Genomic DNA, 21,826 nt, shown 5'->3' with positions numbered 1-21,826 from the left:
CACCAGGGAGCACCACGCTACTAAAACACACATTTCAGTTAGACCCGTTTCTAGAAGCTTTTTCAGAAACTGTGTATTCTCTTCCACAGCAAAAAGCTCACCTTCCAAATTGGTGCTACAGGCAGCAGAAACGTTGATAGCAGCAGGAGCAAAGCTGGTTGGGCTGGCATTTACTGCTGAGGCTGAAAGAGTTTTTATGGCTTCAGCTTCTGATTCAGTAATGATTTCTAGCAGTCCAAACTCATTTACACAGAACTGCAGGTAAGAGAAGAAAGTAAGCAAATAAGCCGTAGTAAAAGGGCTAGGAAGAGGGACAGGAAGGAATACGGTTCCCTGAGGAGCAACTAGGTATGGGATAAAAAGAAATGGCTGAATATACATTAAAAAGCATTAAAAATAAGTAACAATAAAAGTGAGAAACACCTAACACAACTCTTCCTCAAAATGCCACCAGTGAGCCCCCAGAAATCCCCAACGATGTATTTCGTTGTCATTGAAGGAAAGCAACGTTAATTCTACCTGCTTGGGATGTGCTCCCCTTATAAAACCCAGACCTCTGGACAAACACATCGAAATAAATACCCTCAGAAAAGCGATTTAACCCAAAACTCTGCTATGATGGTTGAAATTCACCCAACAAAGCACAATTACATTTACTGCAGTTATGATGTACAGCAACTTCCCTAAAATCTCTGTGCAAGCAGGAATCACCCAGCTGTTGACAGAAAAGTCACATTCCAGTGGAGAACTTGTCCAGTACGTTCTCCAGCTGGTGCTGGCTGGGCTTTAAAGACCTCAGAGCACAGTGACAGCCAGGACTGCATAAATGCAGTGAGCATCTGGAGCTGCAAGAGGCCAAGCGGTTCCCAACCCTTCTTCAATGACACTTGACACTCTGGTGCTCCCAGAGGAGCAGAGGAATGCGGGGACATGCACAAGCAACACTGTTGAAGAACAGCAGACACTGAGAAATAACTAGCTCTTCTTTGTTTGATAAGCTCCTGCTTGCACAGTACCACTTCTTAGTGAAAGCCACGGTGGGGCCCTGGCCCAAGGACAGAGGGGAGAGTCTCAAATCCAAATCAACCATTTCTGAACAACCTAGAAAAGACACCTAACAGAAGCCACAGATAGTGGCAGTAGGTAGGTGACATGTACCAGTGCGGCCAGGAGTCAGTCTCCAAGCTCCCAGTCCCAGTCGCCCCAGGTTTTGACCCTTAAGAAGCCCTCCATCAGCCGCTGGGGTAGATGACGCTCCCACGGCGGTTTTGCTAGCACACCCATCCTCTGCTCCAACACAGCACCTGCCTACCAACCCTGCACACACACTGCCTGTCCTGCTACAGGGCATGAGTAAATTCAGAGACAGAATAAGAAAAACCCTCCAGATAGATACAAAGCAAAGCTACCATGGGGTAGCTATAGAGAAGGAATAAGATGTGGCAGACTTCACAGGCTCTTATGCTTTAAGCTTAAAAAATTTCATAGGCTGTGAAAGAACACTTCATTGGTCCAGACAAAATTACTAAATTGTGCCAAATAGTGTCAATGTGCATCTTTTATTAGTCCTGATCTGCAAATGCCACCGAGCACACACAAAAAAAAACCCCAAACAACAAAAAACAACACAAAACCCAACAAACTTCTGATGAGCAAATATGCCTAAAAATGAACTCCAGAATAAAAGAGACAGATGCCTCACTCCTTGAACTCCAGAATAAAAGAGACAAGTCAAAGGTAGGTTGCATGTGCAAGCTCTGCTCTAAAGCAGATTAGCTTTAGTAGTCTGAGATCTTTTCACAGCCGCTCAAACCTGCTAAACCCAGTTTAAAAGCATTTGCTTCAGAAGCAGCACCCCGCATTGCATTGAGAAGCACCATTCTTCCTCTACTCCTGCATGCTTCCTGGGCTCAGGACCCTGCCTCCAGCACCCTATCAAAGCCTTATCCCAAACGTTCTTTGCTCTCTTCCCCCTTTTTTATCTGAAGCCTGTATTTCTTAAAGCTTCAAAGATGCTGGACTTGCTTCTAAGCAGCTCACATCTTCCTCTGCACCCCTGAAGAGACAGAGCATCATTTTTATTTCAGCACAAAAAGAAACAATCTATTTCAGAGAAGTGATAATTCTAAAGTGGACTAAGTTTAGAGAAGAAACCTATCACTTTCCTCAAACACCAGAACAGCAGCAGCACAACAGTGCAGATCCCAGGGGTCCTTGCTAGAGCTGATAAGGACAGCTCAGCATCATGAGCAGAAGGTCAGTGGAAGGAACATCTCCAGAGCTCTACGTGCCATTAAGCAGCCGAGCAAGTGTGAAGCAGAGCTCTCAGCTGGAGGTGGGGAAGGGTGCCAGTGTCATTTTGTATTAGCAGATTAGTCTCTGGGGTAGCGACGCTCCTGCATACGAATTAACAGTTCTGATTCAGCTCAAACCAGTGAAGACAGCAGCCTGTTATTTCCTCCTTTAATAATTCAATGGTATATCTGCAGCCACACAAACTGGTGAAGCCCAGCCCAGGCCACAGAAAACATAAGTTTGTGTTAGAAAAACAAGAAGCATCTTTATTAATGGTCTCTGATCTGATGCTGAGGATGGGCTGATCCATGGAGGCAACCACCAGTTCCATTTCGAGACTCTTCAAAGCAATATCCCTCATTCCTAAGTTCTGGAAACGCGTAACTGCTGCTCTGAGGACTGCACCTTCCTTTACACAAAGGAGTTCACAATAGCATATTTGCTAATATGAAATCTACACAAACTCTCCAGAAAGAATTAGTCCTTCCTGAGACACTTGGGAAGAGAATTAAGGAAAAGTATATTTCATTGTGCATGTAAGAACCAGAATATAGCAGGAAGAAAAGGGGAAAAGAAGGATTAAATGGCAAAAGAATAAAAAAAAAAAGTGTTTGGCACTTCTGTGAGGGAAAATTAAAAAAAAAAAAAGTGTTTGGCATCTTAAGAATGAAGTGGCTTCCTGTGCAGCTAGTTACCATGCTCCAGCTAAACATTTCTACCAGACTCACTAACTGTGGTGCTCAGTGTTCTTATACTTGATCATCTAATATAAAACAATACAGTATTATCTGATGTCTTTCTGTCTAAAAAATAATGTGGTGCTTTGTTGATTACTATTATGAGGAATCAATAAAAGTGAAGTTGTGTCTGCAAAGGAACATTACTGCTGTTTAGGAAAGAACCTGTGGCAATACACCGTTGAGCTCTTTTAAGAAGCAGAAGTATAATTACTTTGATTAAATACAGGGCAAAAGTTAGGCCACTGCAAAAGAATCACCCAAAGGACCTCCTAGAAAGTCAGCGGACCCCATTCCATGGCAGTTTTACGGGAGTGTAAACCACTGATCTTAAAATACTCCAAGCATGCAAGTTCATCCACTTTCTCTCGACATCTGCTGGCAGAAGCATCTTCCTCGTAGCCTAAGTGAGGTCTGACAGCCCGTCTAGAAGACCGTCTGCACAAAGGCAGGAGGAGCAGGGGAGGAAGGGGAACTGTCAACACTTGCAGGAGGTCTTGATTCTGAATGCCTGATGTGATGATACCAAAATCCGATTTTTCAGAGCTTTCAAGTCCCTTCAGCTCCAATTTTTTTTCACTTGAAAATTGATCTTCCACCACCACCACCCCCCCAAGATTCAAAACTTGCAGCCTTGAGGGCAATTTTATGTATTCATTTTCAGTCATCGGAACTGCAACTGAATTGAAGCAACAGTTGAAGGTAATTTGGGAAACAGCCAACAGACACCCACTCTCCTCCCTCCTCTAACACAGAACACTATGTTTAGGACCATCAAATCTTGGTTCTGATTTACACGACAGCTGTATTTGTCACTATCATGAATACATAAGATACAGGCAGCTGTCAAAAGCTGCGAAAAACAACCACTGATGTGAAAAGAATCTAAAGACTCAACCCCACAAAATACAAAAATTTGTCTTTCAGAGAAAACATCTTTCTCATAGTGGGCTGAAATCAATGGGATTTCTTGCCCCAGAGTATGTTGTATGGACAGTACCGGGGATTAGCAAGATCAGACCCATAACTTTCATTAGCAGAAAACAATTACTTAAAATACTTCCTGCCTTTAGAAATCAATTCAGCAAGAATTTTGAAGGAGAGAGGGAGTATCATCATTTCAGAAACATTACTAACACTTCACCACTTCCTTGGTAAGGCCAACCCAGTTGTTTAAAACAAAGTATTTTCTCTGCACAACCTTCATGTGCAAACTACAGAATATATTGCAAATATTCTGTGATGCCAAGGCATGGTGGCCACTCATGTATTGTGTTCCTTGGTTTCTTACTTGTATGTTGCTACCAGGCAAGGTACCAATGCCGTCTTTCCAGTCTAAGGCATTCAATATATCGCGGTCTGCTGTCGGGATGCTGATGATTCTCTCCGGGACATTCTGTTCCATCTTTCTGCTTAGTCTTTGGGTTCTTTATTTAATTTTAACAAAGAAAACTAGGGTGTGAAAACAAAACAAAACAAAAAAAGAGGCACAGAATAAAGAGGTCTGTTGCTCACATTTCACTAAGGGTTTCCAGAGCAATGCTAGTTTCAAAAGATGGGAAAAATGTCAAATGTGCATTTTGCTCATGACACTTCAGTAAACATGAAAAGAAAGCTGAGAGCGTTAAGCATATGTACAGCTTGAGGACAAAAAAACCCAGTAAGTTTTAACAGTTACTTGATTTGTATGACATTTTTGCCAATTACAGTTCACTAGCAAGATCCTAGAGCCTCTGGATTCAGTAGGAGCTTTGGTCTGGATATTAGGAGTACCAGGATTTAAAATTACAGAAACACAAATACACAGCTGTATGCACAAACTCATATACAAGTGAAAAGTCTGTGCACATCAGGGGGGAGCAGCAGCATCTAACAGCTGTTTCCAGGCCCCTCTATACTGCTGTAATGTCAAGGCTTTGCACTAGAAATGCTATAAAGCTCTTAAAATGCTTAAGCGCCATGTATTGCTTTCACATCCCAGCAAATAAACTAATGGGCTCCATTAGAAGACTCGACTAAAAGCCACACTGCTATACGGGCTCCCCATATCCAATTACTCAACAATTTTTGTGGTAGACATTAACCAAACACTGACCATAAATTAACTGTATGTTCATGCCCTTTAAACGTAGCCTCAGTATTTTCAATCCATGAACGTAACTGCTTGCTTAAAAAAAAAAAAAAATGTAAAAAATTCACAATCTTCTCTTGAACTGTCAGCTCTACTAATTTTTCTAGTGTGAGCAAAACCACTGATGTTAAGTACAAAATGCACAGTTCAACTGACAGGTCCAACTGCATTCCTGCGGGAATGGGTCAAAACTGCCCACGGCAGGGGTCTTTGCTCTGACATTTGAATGCTTGAGTTCAACAAGGTCACTCTGAGCTCTTACAGCAAGAGCAGGCATCACCCAAGGCCCATGTGCTTGATCTGCCTCTGGCAGACTGGCTCTCTGCTGGAGCACTGGAAAGTGCCTTAAGATACACTGCCAGGGCAGGCTTTTAACTGCCAAGTGCTTAAGTAAGGGCAGGTGAACTCCACTCTTGATGTGAAGCCTTCCACATGCTAGACCTTCTACCTACAGGTTCAAAGTATAAGTTTAATTCAGCCAAAGGCAAAACCACAGATCTGAGGTAGGATAATATCTGATGTTTGAGTATTCCTGAAACTCTCATTCAAGCATCACAGCTCTTTATGATAATCTAAATTGGGTTAAAACCAGGACAGATGTTTGTAAACTGGAATACCAAATATCTTCAGATATCGCAACCTAATTCCTGTAGGAGGATCTCTTCCTTTTTTCCCCCAAATATAAAACTCCAGCTACTTACAATCCTGCATAACTGTGAAGATGAGCTGCATATAGGCTAGTCAGAACGAGTCAGGAGGGTGAAAACGGGAGCAAAGCAGAGCAGCAGTCAAGCTGCAGAAGCCAGCTCAGCTTCCACCGGCTCTAACGGAACCGCAGGCGCGGGAGATGCGCGCTGGTATCCGTGGTTACGTACACACAACACAATGGCGCCACCGCAGCTCCACAGCGCTACGGAAAGTTACAAACGGGACTAAACAAGCCTTACATAGGGTGGTACTGAACTACTGCCGCCCAAGGCTCACCATACATTAACATCTGATGTAGCCTTGTACATCTATAAGCACTCGTTTGTAGCCAATGTTTTGATGCCAGTTTCAGCAAGGGCAAAACTATCACTTTTTAGATGTTCTTTACAATCAGGCTTTTAAAATCAAGCAGCTCAAACACCAAGACTACTTACACAGCTCCCTCTGGGAGAAGGAGCCTGGAGGATACTTGGACAGAAGTAATTAAGCTGTGGATTTTATTTAAAACTGGGCCAGGAAAACTGTCAAAAATCACAATCTAGACAATAATCTTGTGCTAACCAGAGAAGACCTGATACAATAATGAGCCTTTTACATCTCTGCATTTTATAAATCCAGTAAAACCCCTTGAAAAATATAGTAAAGAAATTACTTTTCTTATAACATTCCCTATCAGTAAAACCTACAATAAAATCAAGATAGCCCAATAAAAGGAAGCAAACTGTGCAATTAAAAAAAGACAGCAGAAACTAACTTCAAACATTTCAAAGAGCTGTAGTGAGGCATGAATGTTCCCCATTTGTCCATATTTGTGATTGCTTTTCATCTTTAAAATTTTCAGACTTCGAAACATTAATGCAAAAGATACAGCAAAACTCAGATGAGTCATGCAGCCCCAAGTCATAGATTCAAATTTATGAAATGATAAATGACTACCATGCTGGCAGAGATAATGATTCATAATTAACATGCTACCACCCAGACTTCTGCGCTTGAACTTTAGATAGGGAATCCACAGGCAGAGGTCAGAAATACCCAGGTTTTGATCTCGTTTCTACCAGTGAACAATAGTGCAGCCTTGGGAAAGAGCTTCATTGTTACTGTAGAAAACCAGCTTTGGCTTTTAACATCCATCTTGCCTTAGGACCGCCCCCCACCCCCACCCCCAAAAAAAAAAAAAAAAAAGGAAAAGAGGCACAAGTTCATACAAACAAAATCGTGAAGACTGAATGGGTGGATGGGGGTTCACTGTACTTCTGTATACGCTATCAGACCTAATGGGAAGAGAAACATTTCAACCGAAGTCCCTTTTCAGATGCTGCCAGGTTGATTCCTAAAGACATGAGGATTTCAGTGTCTTTATAAGAGGGTAAATGTGAGAAACACAACGAAGCAATAAAACCCAAGACTGTAAATCAAGCAACAACACTGATGTCTGCAGCCCTTCTAGCTAAGCCTCCACGTACCAGGAGGCAAAATTCCACTTGAGAAGCAGCTGGCACCGAGAAAACCATCTGATACTGTGCTGTTCTGGGAATAACTGACTTACAAACCACCTTTCTTCCCCAAAACAGAATGGGAAACCTAGCAAAAGCTGATCATTTCATTCAGTGTTAAGTGCACTCAAAGCAAGTTGGCATTCAGAACTCTGTGCATCCTCAGTTTCTTGTAAGATTTGGCAGGGTGTCTAACACCCAACGTATCAGACCTGCCAGTCACTCTTATGACGTTAGTGGAGAACCAAACTGCAATTTTTAAACAGAAACAACAAAAAAATAATAATTTCATGACTTCTCACAGGGCACAACTAATCTGGTCTCAGGAACTGCTTTGAACACTTAGCAGTTCAGACACAAAAATCATTTGCCTGTCCCTTTCTATGACGATGACTGATGATACTTTACTTACCCATCAAAGCCTATTACTCACCTCAGGCAAGTAATATTTTGCAAGGCTGAACTAATACCATTACTAGAAAAAAAACCAGCCTCACCTCCAGGAAACTCATCAGTCAAGGTCTCAAATGAACTTTTCACAGCCTGCAAAGAAACCGTACCAATGCCTAAAGTGTTAATAGCCACTGGCAAGTATTTAACAGTGTGAAGAACACTGAAGTGCTTTCACTACCTGTGTCAGTGAAGGGGCGAAGATAAAATTCAGAACTGAGGAATCCCAGGCTCCACCCATTGTACTTCTTACTAATTTTTGTTTCTCAGGAAAAGAGAGAAAAATTTTAACTACAAAACAAGGAAAATACTGCTCTGAAAGATCAGAGCAGGGAAACAGTCGAGGAAGGTAGAGGGATGCCCTGGCCTCACAGCATGGGCTGGAACGGAGAGGAAGCAAACGCTTCTTGTCGTAGCTCTGCCACAGGACTGCCAAGATAAACTGCTCTGGTTTTCGGGAGTTTGCCATGTTCATTTGTACAATACAGCCCTTTCAAGGTTACCCTATGTACACATTAATGTATGGATTATGCTTAGGTGGTATTACGCTGGGAGACAAATAAACAGTCACCATGGCAATACAACTTAAATCAATTTATAGGATCAGACAGCAATACTGTGAGTTTACTCTAAACCCAGCAGCTGATCCTAGTATTAAGCCCAAACCAGCATAACGGTTCGTAAGCTGCTATCTCTTGGTTTCTTGACACAGTTGTGTCAAATATATACACACGCACGGATTTATTTCAGGCTGCGGCTGCTTGCTACATGAACGCACGGTCTGCAAAGCTCCCGATTTACACACAGCCCCGCTCCCCGCCCCGCTGACGCGCCAGCCAGCCTTCCCCACGGAGCGCACTGAAAAGCAAGCGTGCGGCAAGTCAGCAGCAGCACATCTGACTGCGAAGGCTGAGCGTGGCGCTGCCTCATTTCTAGTCTATCTCCATCTATGATCACACTAGCTTTGCTACCTTTCTCTTTAGATTTATGTGACGCTGTGAAGCCAGCAAGGAAACAGCCTTTCTCCTGTCCTTCCTGCTGCAGGAGCTGCACGAGGCACTCAGCGCTCCACTGGAGAGCATTTCGACCTATTCCAAATAGAAGGGGAGGGATGCAAAAGAAGGTACAAAACCTACTTCCATGTCCACAGTTTACACTTTCTGTTCATTTACTGGAAGTGAGGAACAGAAGCACATCCTACCTTCACTTTTGTAACTTTCATTAACAGCATTGATGCTGCTTCTCCCCAGCTTTTCATCTCCTCCTGCTTGCTAAGAATGGTGACTCTGGGGAAGGCACCCGGCCACTGACAAAGCCCTGTGCAAACCTCACACTCAGCGGGCCCAGCCAGGAGGCTCAGGTATGTCCCCTCGAGGCCTGAGACCATGACACGGCTAATCCTGGCCTCTGGGAACTGCTTATACCACTGTAACACTTGCACATGCTAACGAATGTCACCCAGTGCCACACAGAAACCATACACCATAAAACCCATCATGTTCAGAAGCACCTCTGCAGGAGCAACCCAAAGCCCTCCCTAGCAAGATGCTGGAACTTCTGCCATTTCTAAATCTGACCCGATTTCTCCAACAACAGATGCAAGATATAAATACTTTCCATCACTCGTGATCATTACTATATTCACTCAAAACTTAATGACCTGTAAGGAAGCTGTAAGATTTGTGATTCAAGATATTGTCAATTTTGTGACAATATAAAAACTGCCGTGCTGGGGAAAAAAAAAAATAATATCTCCTAATGGAAAACTAAAAGTTCAGTCACACCACTTACATGTTTAAGTAAGACACAGATAATTACTTTTGCAATAAAACATGCCCTTAAAGTGGAATTAGTTAATGAAAACAATCAAAAGCAGCAGCCATTTCCCATAATGTTTTGTGTCCGCCAACATTTTTGACATCTACAATGGCTGCACATTGGGTGTAGGCTCCCAGACAGATGTTTTAAAGGGATGTCAAATCTCTGCACTAGTTATTTGTTTCTGTTCTGAAGCCATTTTATTATGTTGTACTTTTCTGAATACTCATAATTTTCTGGGGAATAATTAAGGCTGGTTATCTAAACTCCAAATGACTGGTGTTAAGGAGTCTAGTCTTGAACTCCAAAACTACCAGTACCTACCTACTCCACAAGTTTTTTATGCGCCATACTGACACCAGCCACAATTGTTTCATGTTGAATAATGTATGTCAAGTATTCCAGAAGAAAAAAGTGCAAAGAATTGATGAAGCAAGCTTAAAAACCACAAGTACGTGTAGGCTTGTCTTTTGGATCCATTCGATGCTGCAGTCAGGAGGCAGAACCAGCCAGAGTGCCCATATTCTGTGTACATAATTGTGCAACAAAAATTGCAAAACAGATTTTTCTTCTGGTATTTGTTTTCTAAATAGCTTGGTAGAGTATGCAGTCAAATTGTTATTTGCAGATTTAGCATTACTACAGAATGAAGGAATTGAAGTAAAATCTGGCACAGATGGCCATATAAAAACATCCAAACTTCTTTCAATTAAGCATCACATGCCTTCTTTGTGTTAAATACAATGAGAAACTGCAAAAATACTGCTGTTCCTGTTGCAGAAAGGGTTAGGTCAAAAATGAATCTTCTTAGAAAGCTATCTGAGTCTATAAAGTGAAGTGTTTAGTCAAGGAACTAATTAAACAAAAACCTAGAGAAGTACTTTTTCAGATAACATGAAACAAAGCACAGCTTGCACACATACAGAAGCCATTTTCCATCCCTCCCTCCCCACCAGAAGTTTCAGGAAGTACATGGATTGATATCACAGTCATGAAAGGTGAGCGGGAGAAGAAAATGTGCAAATTCTGTAAGCAATATCACTGTTATTGTTCCAACAGTGTGCTTAAGTATATGCTTAGTCCTATTTGATTTCCTAAAGATTTTGTGTGCACTTTGGAGCTTCACTGGCAGCATCTGTGCAAGTGCCCAGAACCCTACACTTTGACTACATCACCCAACTTTTCACTGTGAAAAGTTATAACCCAAATTTCCACCTAACTCAAAAGAAGAGAGAAAAAAAACCTCACCCACAATCCACACAGAAGTACCAACAATTTCCAAATGTGATTTATAAACATCTTGTGATTCATAAAATGAGGATAAACTAATGATGCCTTGGGCTCAAATATCCCTGTATCAGCTTTGGTACTGTAAGAGTTACAAACCAGAGCTGAGATACTATTTTTCTCTAACAACCCAGTACCATCCCCAATCTCGCCATGTCTGCTCTCTCAACTGAGCGAGCAAAGACAGCTCCTGACCTTCTCCAGGCATTTCAGAGGCAATTCCTCCTTGACGCCCCTTCTGCAGCCAAGGGTGACCCACTAAAGTACAGAAATTTGCATCTGGTTTCAATACAAGTGAATGACAATGGAAAGGACTGCTGAGCAGGTAAGGGCCTTGCATTATTAGGAATAAACTTTTTTTTTTAAAAAAAGACACCTTTACGGGACTGACCTTTTTCCTATGTGTTTACTTTATTTAAAAAAACCCCCAAACTTCTACGTGATCCGGTCTTATGCTATCTCATTTGAAAGTTGCCAAAGTGGAGAGCAGCAATGAGGAAACCAGAGCTGAGGCTGCCGTGCACTGGTGTGGACAGGACGGGGCTCAGGCTCCCGGGTCCTGTGCCACACTGCCGTCCCTCTCGAGCCATACAGACACCCTCCAAACACAGCACAGGGAATAAAGCATCTCCCTGGAGCCTGGAGAAGAGCACATGAGTTTAGCATTCAAAAGGGAAGTGGAAGCTGCAACTACTGCAGCTCACCCTGTAAATTCACTGTAGCTATTTTCTCCCTGCTCCAGCATTCTCACCATTTATGTTCCAGCTTCTGGGGACACCATGAAGTAGCACTGTACAAACCAGATACAAGGAAGCAGTCAAAAAGCCCCAGAACAACCCAACAAACTACATGCAAAGAGAAAAGGGAGCAGCAGGACTGCAACAACAGCCACCAGGTACTATCTGAAAAAAACATTCTGATGCAGGTTGGAAGACACAGCACACCCCTACAAGCCTTCCAGAACTCCTGCCTCCACCAACCCTACCCCAAAGGGGCAGACGAGCCACACGATTGATTTAACAGCGGTGACTATTTCTGATGTGCCAACAGGACCTCAGCTCTGCACCGCCCTGCTACCAGCCAAACAGCAACGCACGAGGAAGCTTTGATCTGCCTCAGACCAGTCAAGAATGATCTCTGCTGCTGCTTCTTCTGTTCAGGTTTCTGGCTTTTAAATCATGTATTTTGTTTGGTTTAAAAGCTACAGCATAAACAGGGTTATCAAAACAAATCCTGTGTGGTTCATGAATACAGCTGCTACCTCTGTTTGCTTGGATCTACCATGCTTTTATCCCATCATTTTGCTGGATTCAATCAGAAATTTAAAAAAACAGGAGACGAGCCAAAAGATGCTAAACCTACTAATAAAACATCCATTCCCTGGAGGTAAAGTATTTTACCAGTAAGTTGAACCATCCTCTGGAAAGTAACCTGCCAAATTTAGCAAAGCACATCTGCATACATACCTCACCTGCAGAGCACAGTTAGTGCTACTAATTAGGAAGGACGGGGTCTGGTCGGATCTCTGTTTGCTTTGACTGCTAATTGATTCCACGTGTGGGAGCATTCAGCTGCCAGCCTTCATTAACAAGTAAACATTTGGTCATTTCCCCCCCCAGTCTCTAATTTAATTTTTCAGCCCACTGTTCTACCTTCTTCCCTCTCCTGTACCTCAAGACAACACACTGATGGAGGGCTTGAGAAAAGGCTGAAATAGATTAAAAATTATAAACTGGGGAGAGCAGGAACAGTGTTCGAGGAAGAATTGACACTGCAACTCAGGAACCTCCTTGTTGTTTTACAGAAAGACTGTAAAGTTCCAGAGTAACTGCTGCCGTGGTTCAGTCTGGTTTTGACCCAGGTTAACTGTGTTTCCCTGATATGCAAATTGTGCAAATTCTGGTAAAGGGAATTTGGCCTCCAAACCCCTTTCCTGCACAGAGGTGAGGCACGGACTGGCACAGGAAGGCTGAACAGACAGCACTCCACACCTTCATCCACGTCCTCATCACCACCCTGGGAGCATCCTATCTCATCACCAATCTCCCAGCGCCAGGTTTGCAGCCCACCACACTGCTCACCTCTCAAAAAACATGAGTGTTCATATAGAAAAGGTCAAGGGGGTAATACTGAGGCTTTACCCTCAAATTCATGTCCCCTCTCCACCAATGGACTAGACATATATCATCATACCTAGAAGTGTTTAGACTAAAAGCTTTGCATGAAGGTGGAAGTGAGATAACAGAGAGCCAGACCTTCTCCTGCAGATAATGCACTTTTAAGACAACCATTATAAAGTAAAATTGCAGATGCTAGATGCCACTTTTAACAGTCAGTTTAAAGACCCACGCTTCTGCTACTGCCTTAAAATTCCAGTAAATAAAGAACTGGTGGTAAAAAGTGCAGACAAACAGCATGGCTGAGGCAAAGAAAACACACCCTTGGGCCATGAGAAGTCAGTCGGTCAGGAATCTGCAGAGCACATCTGTTTGTAACCACTCACACTACTGCAACCTACTTATTATGGCAATAAAAACCACAAAGGCAAGATAAATTAACTCTGGCCAAGAAAAATGGAACTGGCCCTGCACAATCTGCCCAGTAGTTGTACCCAGTTGTACTCAGCAGCTCAAACTCGGGCTCCATTTCCACCTCTGCACTCACGATGAATTACAATTTATTTCACACGCATTCAGCCTTAAAGGGATTATTTGCAATGTAAGGTGCAATCAATTTGAGGCCAAAACTAGAGCACAGAGGCCAAAAATGTCCTCTGTTTTAATTGCATCTGTAATTACTTTATAAGACTACAATCCTGCAAATTACCCTGGGGACTCTTACTAATTATTATTACAGATCTTACACTGCCAAGTAGAAAGACTCACTGAGGAAGAGACTCGTCCCCACCCTCAAAAAATATAATCTAGATAGATGGGACAAGGAAGAGCCGGGAAGCAAAACACCAACGCTAACAAGACCGCATCGGATGGCTGTTAATTGCTGCATGGTAAGAAGAGTTTGCAGCATCAAGTACCCATTTTGCCTCCTTTTCCTTCTGTTTCATTACATAATAAGACATGAACCAGAAAGCTCTTATGCAATTTGGCACAAAAGATCAGACCTCTTTCTCCCTTAATCCCAATTACAGACCAACGTGTGTTTGTTTTTGTTTCTTTTTTTCAGCTTATCTGGGCAATACTTGAGTAAATTAAATGTTTTCATATTAAAAATCTAATCCAATTCCTTGTGGCACCAAGCATCAATAAAACTGTCCTAATCCCTTTTTTCTGAACACCAAAAATCATTACGATTATCCCATTCCCATCCCTACATCAATACTTCCTAAGTATTATTTTTATCCCTCTGTTCAAAAAATGTTATTAGTTCTAGTCTTTGAACTCGCCGTCAGAAAGTTTGGGGGTTTCCCCCCTGCATGTAAAAATCTCTATTTTCAAACTTAAATCCTTCAAGTCTTGGGTAAACCTCCCAGTCCTCATTCTATTGCGCTGTATTTATATGTTTTTTAACATTTCTGAGTTCTCGCACTCCCACAAAGTTTCTGCCGGCGTTGCGGCCGGGTAACGCTAATTTTCACAGCCACCTCTGTAGACTCATTAGAAACGGGCAAAAAGCCAACAGAGAAACCGGACATATTTTTATAATTTCGCTCCGTAGCCGGTGAACAACTTAAACTCGTCTTCCCAAAGCTTCCTCAGCCGAGCTCTGCCGCGGACTTTCCGCTCCGCGGGTTTGGAAACACACTTTCCCCCCCAGCGGGAGCCTCACGCCCAGGGACGCGCCGAGGGGTCCCCTCAGCCCCCGGCGGGGTGCAGACCCCCGCAGAGGAGCCCGGCCCGGCCGGGGGCCGCGCCGTGACGGGGCGCGGGGCAGCCCTCACCCCCGAGGCGCCATTTCCCCTCACGGACCCCGGGGCCCAGCGGCTCCGCCGCGGCGAAGCGTCTCGGCCCGTCTCGGCCCCACCGCCCCCCGCCACAAGATGGCGGCCGGCGGCTTCCCGCGCTCCCGCCGTGCCCCCCGCCGCCCCGACTCACCCCGGCCCGGCCGCCCGGTGCCTCCCTCACGTACCGGGGGTTTTTCTCTTTAACTCCGGCAACAATTAGTGCCCCGGCGGTCCCGCGGGAGGGCGGGGCGCATGCGCGGCCGTCCCGCTCCGCGCCGGCCCCGGCCCCGGCCCCGGCCCCGGCCCCGGCCCCGGCCCCGGCCCCGGCCCCGGCCGAGGCAGCGCTGGGAGCAGGGCGGGATGGGGCACTGGGAGCGGGACTGGGACCCACGGCGCTGGGATGGGACTGGGCACTGGGATGCGGCAGCCCCAGGGACAGGCTGCCAGTAGGACGGGGATGAGCTGGGACACGGCTGGCGATGGAACGGGACTAGGCGCCGGTACGGGGCAGGCACTGGGACAGGCAGGTGCTGGGATGGGGAGGAACTGGGGAGGCTGGCACTGGGACAGGGATGAGCTGGGACAGGCTGGTACTGGGACGGGGATGAACTGGGACAGGCTGGCACTAAGCGTGGGAATGAACTGGGACAGGCTAGCACTGGGATGGGCAAGCACTGGGATGGGGATGAACTGGGACAGGGCTGGCATTGGGACAGGCCCATACTGGGACAGGCTGGTACAGGGATGGGGATGAACAGGGACAGGCTGGCACTAAGCACGAGGATGAACTGGGGCAGGCTGGCACTGGGATGGGGATGAACTAGGACAGGGCTGGCATTGGGACAAGGCTGACACTGGGACAGGCTCATACTGGGACAGGCTGGTGCTGGGATAGCAATGAACTGGGACAGGCTGGCACTAAGCATGGGGATGAACTGGGACAGGGCTGGCAGTGAGGTGGGGATGAACTGGGACAGGCTGGCACTGGGACAGGCTGGTACTGGGATGGGGATGAACAGGGACAGGCTGGCACTGGGACAGGCTGGTACTGGGACGGGGATGAACTAGGACAGGGCTGGCATTGGGACAAGGCTGACACTGGGACAGGCTCATACTGGGACAGGCTGGTGTTGGGATGGCAATGAACTTGGTACAAGCTGGCACTAAGCATGGGGATGAACTGGGACAGGGCTGGCACTGGGATGGGGACGAACTGGGACAGGCTGGCACTGGGAGGCACCCACCGGCAGTGGGGGCACTGGGAGCGGGGCAGGCGCTGCCCCCTCCGCCGGTTGGGTCTGCAGGGAGGTTTGGGAGATGGAGACCTACGTCACTGTCACCGCCGCACCAGCGGGTCGGGACCCTGACGGACCGCGCTGCCTCCCTCGCCGATAATTAATACAAAACATTCTCCCTCTTCTCTGCATTTGTTCAACTTGTTTTTCTTCTCATCTGAGAATATTTTTTTCCTTTGTATTAGAATTTTGAAACAATAAAATAAGTGGTGGTAGGACTTTTTAATGATGCTTTGGGGGTGGGTTTTTTTGTTGTGGTGAGGCAGTAAGGAGCACAAGCAGGCCCCAAGCTGTGACAACTTAAATGGAATGGGATTTCAGGAAAATAATAAATGAGATTTCAAATGGTTCATTTGAAATACACAGCATAATATTCTTCATCCCTCAAGTGAGGCACGTAAAATACCCATCTTTAAAATTAGTGGGAAAACAAAAACTTTTTTCACCTATCTGTGTCAGCAAGTTCCAGCTAAAACCCCAATTCTGCAGATGTTCCCGGCTGGTGTTTTAAGCACCCACTGGGACCAGGTTTACAGGGATGTTGAAGAGCTGGAAGAGTTTACAAATAACTAAACTATCCATGTGTATTTAGACTCATACTTCGGTGTTAATTGTAGTAAGGTAAGTTTTGTAGAGGGGTCCCTATCTCGGGGCTTCTTGCCCTTTTCACTGCTTTGACCGATCACTTTGACAGAGCCTGCCCCATGCCTGCTGCATCAGTTTCTGCTTTCCCTCCTCAGAGCTCATCTACAAGTTGCATTTGCCCCATGAAACGGGTATCCCAACCCTAAATCAGACTTTGGGGCTGGTTTTTAGTGCACCTGGGTAGGTATCTCCAGCCTAAAGCTGGCTTCTTGCATTTAATTATTCAAACAGAAACACCGATTGGAAATACTGCAGAACTATAGCAGAGGTACCACTGATTCTTCCTCTCTAGCCATATAATGTTATCACTATTATTATTATATATTATTATTACCACCATTACTGCACTGGCTGCACAACTGCTGCCAGTTAAGGCCCTGCAGGTTCCCGAGCGCGTGGTGCAGCACCGGGATTGCAGCAGTTCCAGGCTGGGAAAGGCTGTGCCGGCACCACTGAGCCACACGAGCCGAAGGTTTTGATGCAAAACCTACACCTGTATGCAAAATTAGTGGGGGAGACTCACTTGGTGACGATCAGACACCCAGGAGATGGAAACAGACATTGAATTACACAGCCGAGACCCAGCTGAGCCATGTGCCCATCGCTGCCAGTGGCAGAGGCGTGCCAGGCACAGTGACCTGCATCCCTGCAGAGACCTGGTGCAACTGCTGCCCTGCTGCAGGGGGCACTTACCTTCAGCCTAATTAGTGGCAATAAGATGGCCCAGAATATCCTTACCCCTGGAAATTCCTGCTCCAACACCCCCAGGCCTTGCATCTGGTGCAAAAAGGTACCTGGGCTGAAAGCCGCGGTACCCGCCGGGGAGGGTGACCACGCTCACGGGGCAGTTGCCCTTCTCTAGGCCTTTCGCTACACTGGGCAGTAAAGCACCGCAGTGTTCCCACAAAGGGTTGGTGGGGAAGCGATGACACCCATCACCCGAGAGCAAACAGACCCGAGTCAATATTTCCATCCCACAGGTAGGGAAACTGAGGCACACTCTGTGCGGGCAGCGGGCTGAGGCTTCGCATCACCCCTGCCCCTCCAAGGCACCCGGAATTATGCAGCAAAAGGAGAAGGTGCCATGGAAATGCCTGTCTTCCTATTCTTTTCCGCTTTCCAGACATACCTCAAATTGTTTCCCTTTTCTCTTGGACAAAATATTGAGCAAGGGTAGAATTAGCAAAGAAAAAAAAAAAAAAGAGACCAAGAGACTCACAATGTGCGTCCTTCCAGCGCCATCCTGCTGGATGCCACCTCCCGCCCGTGCCGAATTCAGGTAAGAATTTAGCACCACGGACCCAAAATTCTTGGGAAAGCAGCTCCTCTTACCAGGCTGTGCTCCCGCGAGGGCCAGCTCTGTGTGAACCATAGCATTTTTGGTGCTGATGTTTTGCCTTTTTAAAATGCTGATTATTGGGGATTTGGGAGTTGATGTGCCACCCCCAGGCTTCAGACCTCTTGGTGCTGGAGGGCTTTGCAGCTTGAAGCAGCGCTCTCAGGACAGGGAAGGGGCCAACGTGCTGGCGGGTTGGGGGGGGGGGGGGGGGGCGGGTGCAATGTGGTGCTCTCGGGATGGCATGTGACCTGGAGCATCCCAGCATTGGAGCATCTCAGCCATCAGCAGCCTGCAGGGATGGTTTGGGAGGGGGGTCTCAGTCCTGGAAAAGAAGAAGAGATGCTGAGATCACAGCACAGGGATGAGGAGAGGTTTGAGGACTGCAAGCCAACACACAGAGCCCACCAGCACCTGCAGGTAGAGAGGCTGAAGGCAACGACTGTCATCGTCTCAGCCTCCAGCTGGGCCACTGGGCTGTGGTGGGGGCCATGGCTGCGTCCCTGGAGGAGCCTGTTCTCAGGCCAGCCCAGGGCACAGGGGACAAGGGGGCTGCAGGGCCCCCACGGGGACTCAGTGACGGCTGGAGTCACCCACCCACAAAGGCAGGAAGTGCAGGAAACACCTTTTATTTTCTTAATACAAACCTCTATACTCCCTGTAACCCGTGGCAGGAACATCTTTTACGTGCAACTCGCGTCACTAGAAGCTGCCTTCACGGCAGAGGAAGACAGCCCCAGCCGAGATCACAGAGGAGGTGGGGTGAGGGTGTTGGAGCTTGCTTTGCTCAGCAGCTCAGCGCATTTTGGGACACCTGTCACTTCCACCCCATGGCAGCATCACCAGGTCCCCCCAGAGCAGGACGCAGGGGCACAAAGCCTCAACCCAGCCACTTGCTGGTCCTGCTGCCAGCACTGGGACCTTCCTGCAGAAAGGCGCTGGGGTATTCGATGCCCAGGGAAGGCCAGAGTCCAGAGCTGGGACGAGGGTTTAATTTCTCACCTTCCTGATGGGCACAGCTGATGAAATCTCCTCTTTGATGCTGATGAAATCCCCGCATTGCTCCTACCACATCCTCTCTGAGCAGGTGCCCAGCACAAGCTGTAGCTACATGGTGTATGTGTGGCGGCACAGCCGGGTGCCTGGCTTTGTAACTGCATGTGAGCAGCTGGAGACGTGGCAGCCTCAACCCAGCCAAAAAAAGGACCCAGCAGGCTGAGAAAGCGGCTTGGCCTGGGGACGGGGGTAATGGGGTCACTCCCACTTAGATCTGGGCACATTTAGGGGTAAACCAAAGCATGGGAGATGCACACCTAAATCACACAAGTGTTTTAAGCACAGGCTTCATATCGGACACGAGACGAGTCCCAGCTCTTCACTGGGGTTATTCATGTTCAAAACAAATCCGGCTGGATCACAGCCTTGCAGCAAGGTTTGTTGAGCAGCAGGAGCCTGGAGTGCAGGGAAGCAACCCCAAGCTTTGCAGAAGACCCTGCCTCTCATAGGTGACCAAGTTCGCACCAGAATCGAGAACAGTGCTTCCAAATAGTTGCTCTAGGTGCATCTGAAGTGGTTTTGGGTTAAGAGCTGCCAAAGGCTCCTCCTGATACAGAAGTACTCAGAGACTTGGGCAAACAGGCACAGATCCTGGGCTGCTCAACCCTCAAATGCCTTTTTAATCAAAACCTACTTTTTCCACCCCTTGAAAATTTGCTTGCAACAATCAATCACCTGCTTTGAAAACAGCAAAAACAAAAGCAGGGACATCACAATTAATTCTATCAAAAAATGACACGGACACCCCATTGCACACGCAGAATTCCCTGTGGGGCAGGTGCTGGCCCTGTACCTCCAGCATCACCCGAGGTGCTCACACATGCAACCTTGAGCATTGCAGGGAACAACCTTTGCTGCACACAACGCAGATTTACTCCTCAACCAAAAGTTTTCCATGTACCTCCATCTCCAAAAGCCTGTCTTCAGGTATTTAGGGAAGAAATGTTTCTCCCTGAGGGCTCACTAAAGCCATGCTCACCTCATTAGGAGCAGCCTTGGCAGCCAGATGGCAAAAGCCAGAGTTACTTTTTAAAGTCTTAGCCTAGACTTTATCATTTGCAGATTTTCTTAAAGGTATTTTTCAGCTAATTATCCCCTATTAGCAAACATCTTGCCTAGCCTGGTTTGCTACTGTACCAAGATTAAGCAGCAAAAGGGATTAGCAATGTTATTATGAGTGCCTAAGATGTTGAAGCACTAAATATATATAGCTGGAAAAGGCTTTTCCTTCTAAAGAAATTAAATTCACTTCCACATTGCTTTCTCATGCTGCTGTAGTAATATGACATTTGATAAAGTCTGAGCCACTCACCAAGACCTGACCCCTCTTAAACTCTATGGAAATATTTTGTGTTGAAAGCAAGTCTTATGATCTACTGCCCTTTCATCTTTTTAATACAGCAGTACAAGTTTCAAATGACCAAATTACACAGAATTACTTGTACCTATGAAGTTAACATCTAGCTGCAAGAACTGCTATCAGAAGTATTGTTAGCAGTTTGAAATTCGCTAAAGAAAAGATTTTCATAAAGCCGTAACTAGCTTTTTTTTTTTTCCCAGACCAAGTAAAAACTCACAAAATGTGTTTTGCCTTTTACTTTTCAGAATACCGCTGGCAGGCAGAGCAAGGTGCTGGGGACAGCACTTCTTCATTCAAAAGCCATTCAAAGCACCCATGCAACAGAAAAGCTTGTAGAAAGTTCAGTTTGAGCAGTTTGCTAATGGCCCGAGACTAAAACTGGGATATTATTCAGGAACACCTACGAAACTCCTGCTAGGAGCTGCCTGCCTTCCCCCCCCCATCTGAGGGTTACTGGGGACATGCAGCAGAGCAGCCCCCACCGCTCTTGGTGTTTCCAGGCTCCTCAGAAGCGTGTCCTGCAGTTTTGGGGTTTTTTTTCTTTTATAAAAGTTCCCCCCAAGCAAAGGTGTTTTATTAGGAGGAAACACTCCTGGAAAATATGCTGAGAAGAGACAAGCTGAGTGAGGCTCCAGCCTCAGCTCCAAATTGCTCTGGGTGTGACTAGAGAAGCTGGACCGGGAAAGTGAGTGCTAGGGAATTTCAGCTAGATGACAGAGCCCATCTGGACACTGAATCCAGAGCAAACAAGGTTTCTGTACAGCAGCTCCCTTCCAGGAAAGGGCCACACACAAAGCGAACCTTCAATCCATGGCTGGAAATCTCCAAGCTACCATTCCCCTGCATTTTTGGGGGACATTAGGACAAACACTGGCTGCTGCACAGTGCCCAGAGCAAAGGCTGGTTCACGCTATCGGAGTCAACATCCCCATCCCACCTGGCTCAAACTAACGCCTTCCCTTTGGAAGTTCGTGGTTCATGACTGAAATCCCAAACTCGCAATCAAGAATCATGAAATCAAAGAAGAACCAGAAGTAAACAGCTGGGGTAGCTTTGTGTTCTCCTGCTGAGCGTGCTACCTTGCCTGGCACTGCTAAAAGCATCGTGCTTCTTTGCCCTTCATTTCGCACAGGTGCAGTAAGAAAGGCCAACTGTGTGAATGAAGAAACAGAACTAATGATCTACAGAACAAAGCAAAGAGCAGAAAAACACACTTTCCACGCCAGCCACGCTTCCCTCCAGCACAGCTGTACAAAGCCTAAAACGTTGTGGGACAAGCAATGATCTCAGTTGACTTGAGTCGAGCGAGTT

At 46.2% G+C, this 21,826-nt stretch overlaps 1 protein-coding gene across 5 annotated transcripts in view; it reads right to left on the bottom strand.

Moving 5' to 3' along the window:
• LOC119144852 (lethal(3)malignant brain tumor-like protein 3) overlaps nucleotides 1-15,096 on the bottom strand; it is a 51,550-nt gene extending 36,454 nt beyond the window's left edge. For 3 of the 5 annotated variants that reach the window (XR_005103232.1, XR_005103233.1, XM_037380718.1), the window contains exons 1-2: nucleotides 15,009-15,096; nucleotides 102-255 (exon numbers count right to left, since the gene is read on the bottom strand). The gene's annotated coding sequence lies outside the window, so the exon portion shown is untranslated. Of the gene's footprint in view, nucleotides 1-101; nucleotides 256-14,974 lie in introns of all 5 variants that reach the window. The other 2 variants (XM_037380720.1, XM_037380719.1) reach the window with 2 other exon arrangements.
• Nucleotides 15,097-21,826: the final 6,730 nt, after the last annotated feature.

The sequence above is a fragment of the Falco rusticolus genome, chromosome 3, assembly GCF_015220075.1.
Source record: "Falco rusticolus isolate bFalRus1 chromosome 3, bFalRus1.pri, whole genome shotgun sequence".
NCBI lineage: Eukaryota > Metazoa > Chordata > Aves > Falconiformes > Falconidae > Falco > Falco rusticolus.
The sequence above is the reverse complement of the archived record's forward strand: the minus strand, read 5'-3'. Positions and strand labels throughout refer to the sequence as shown.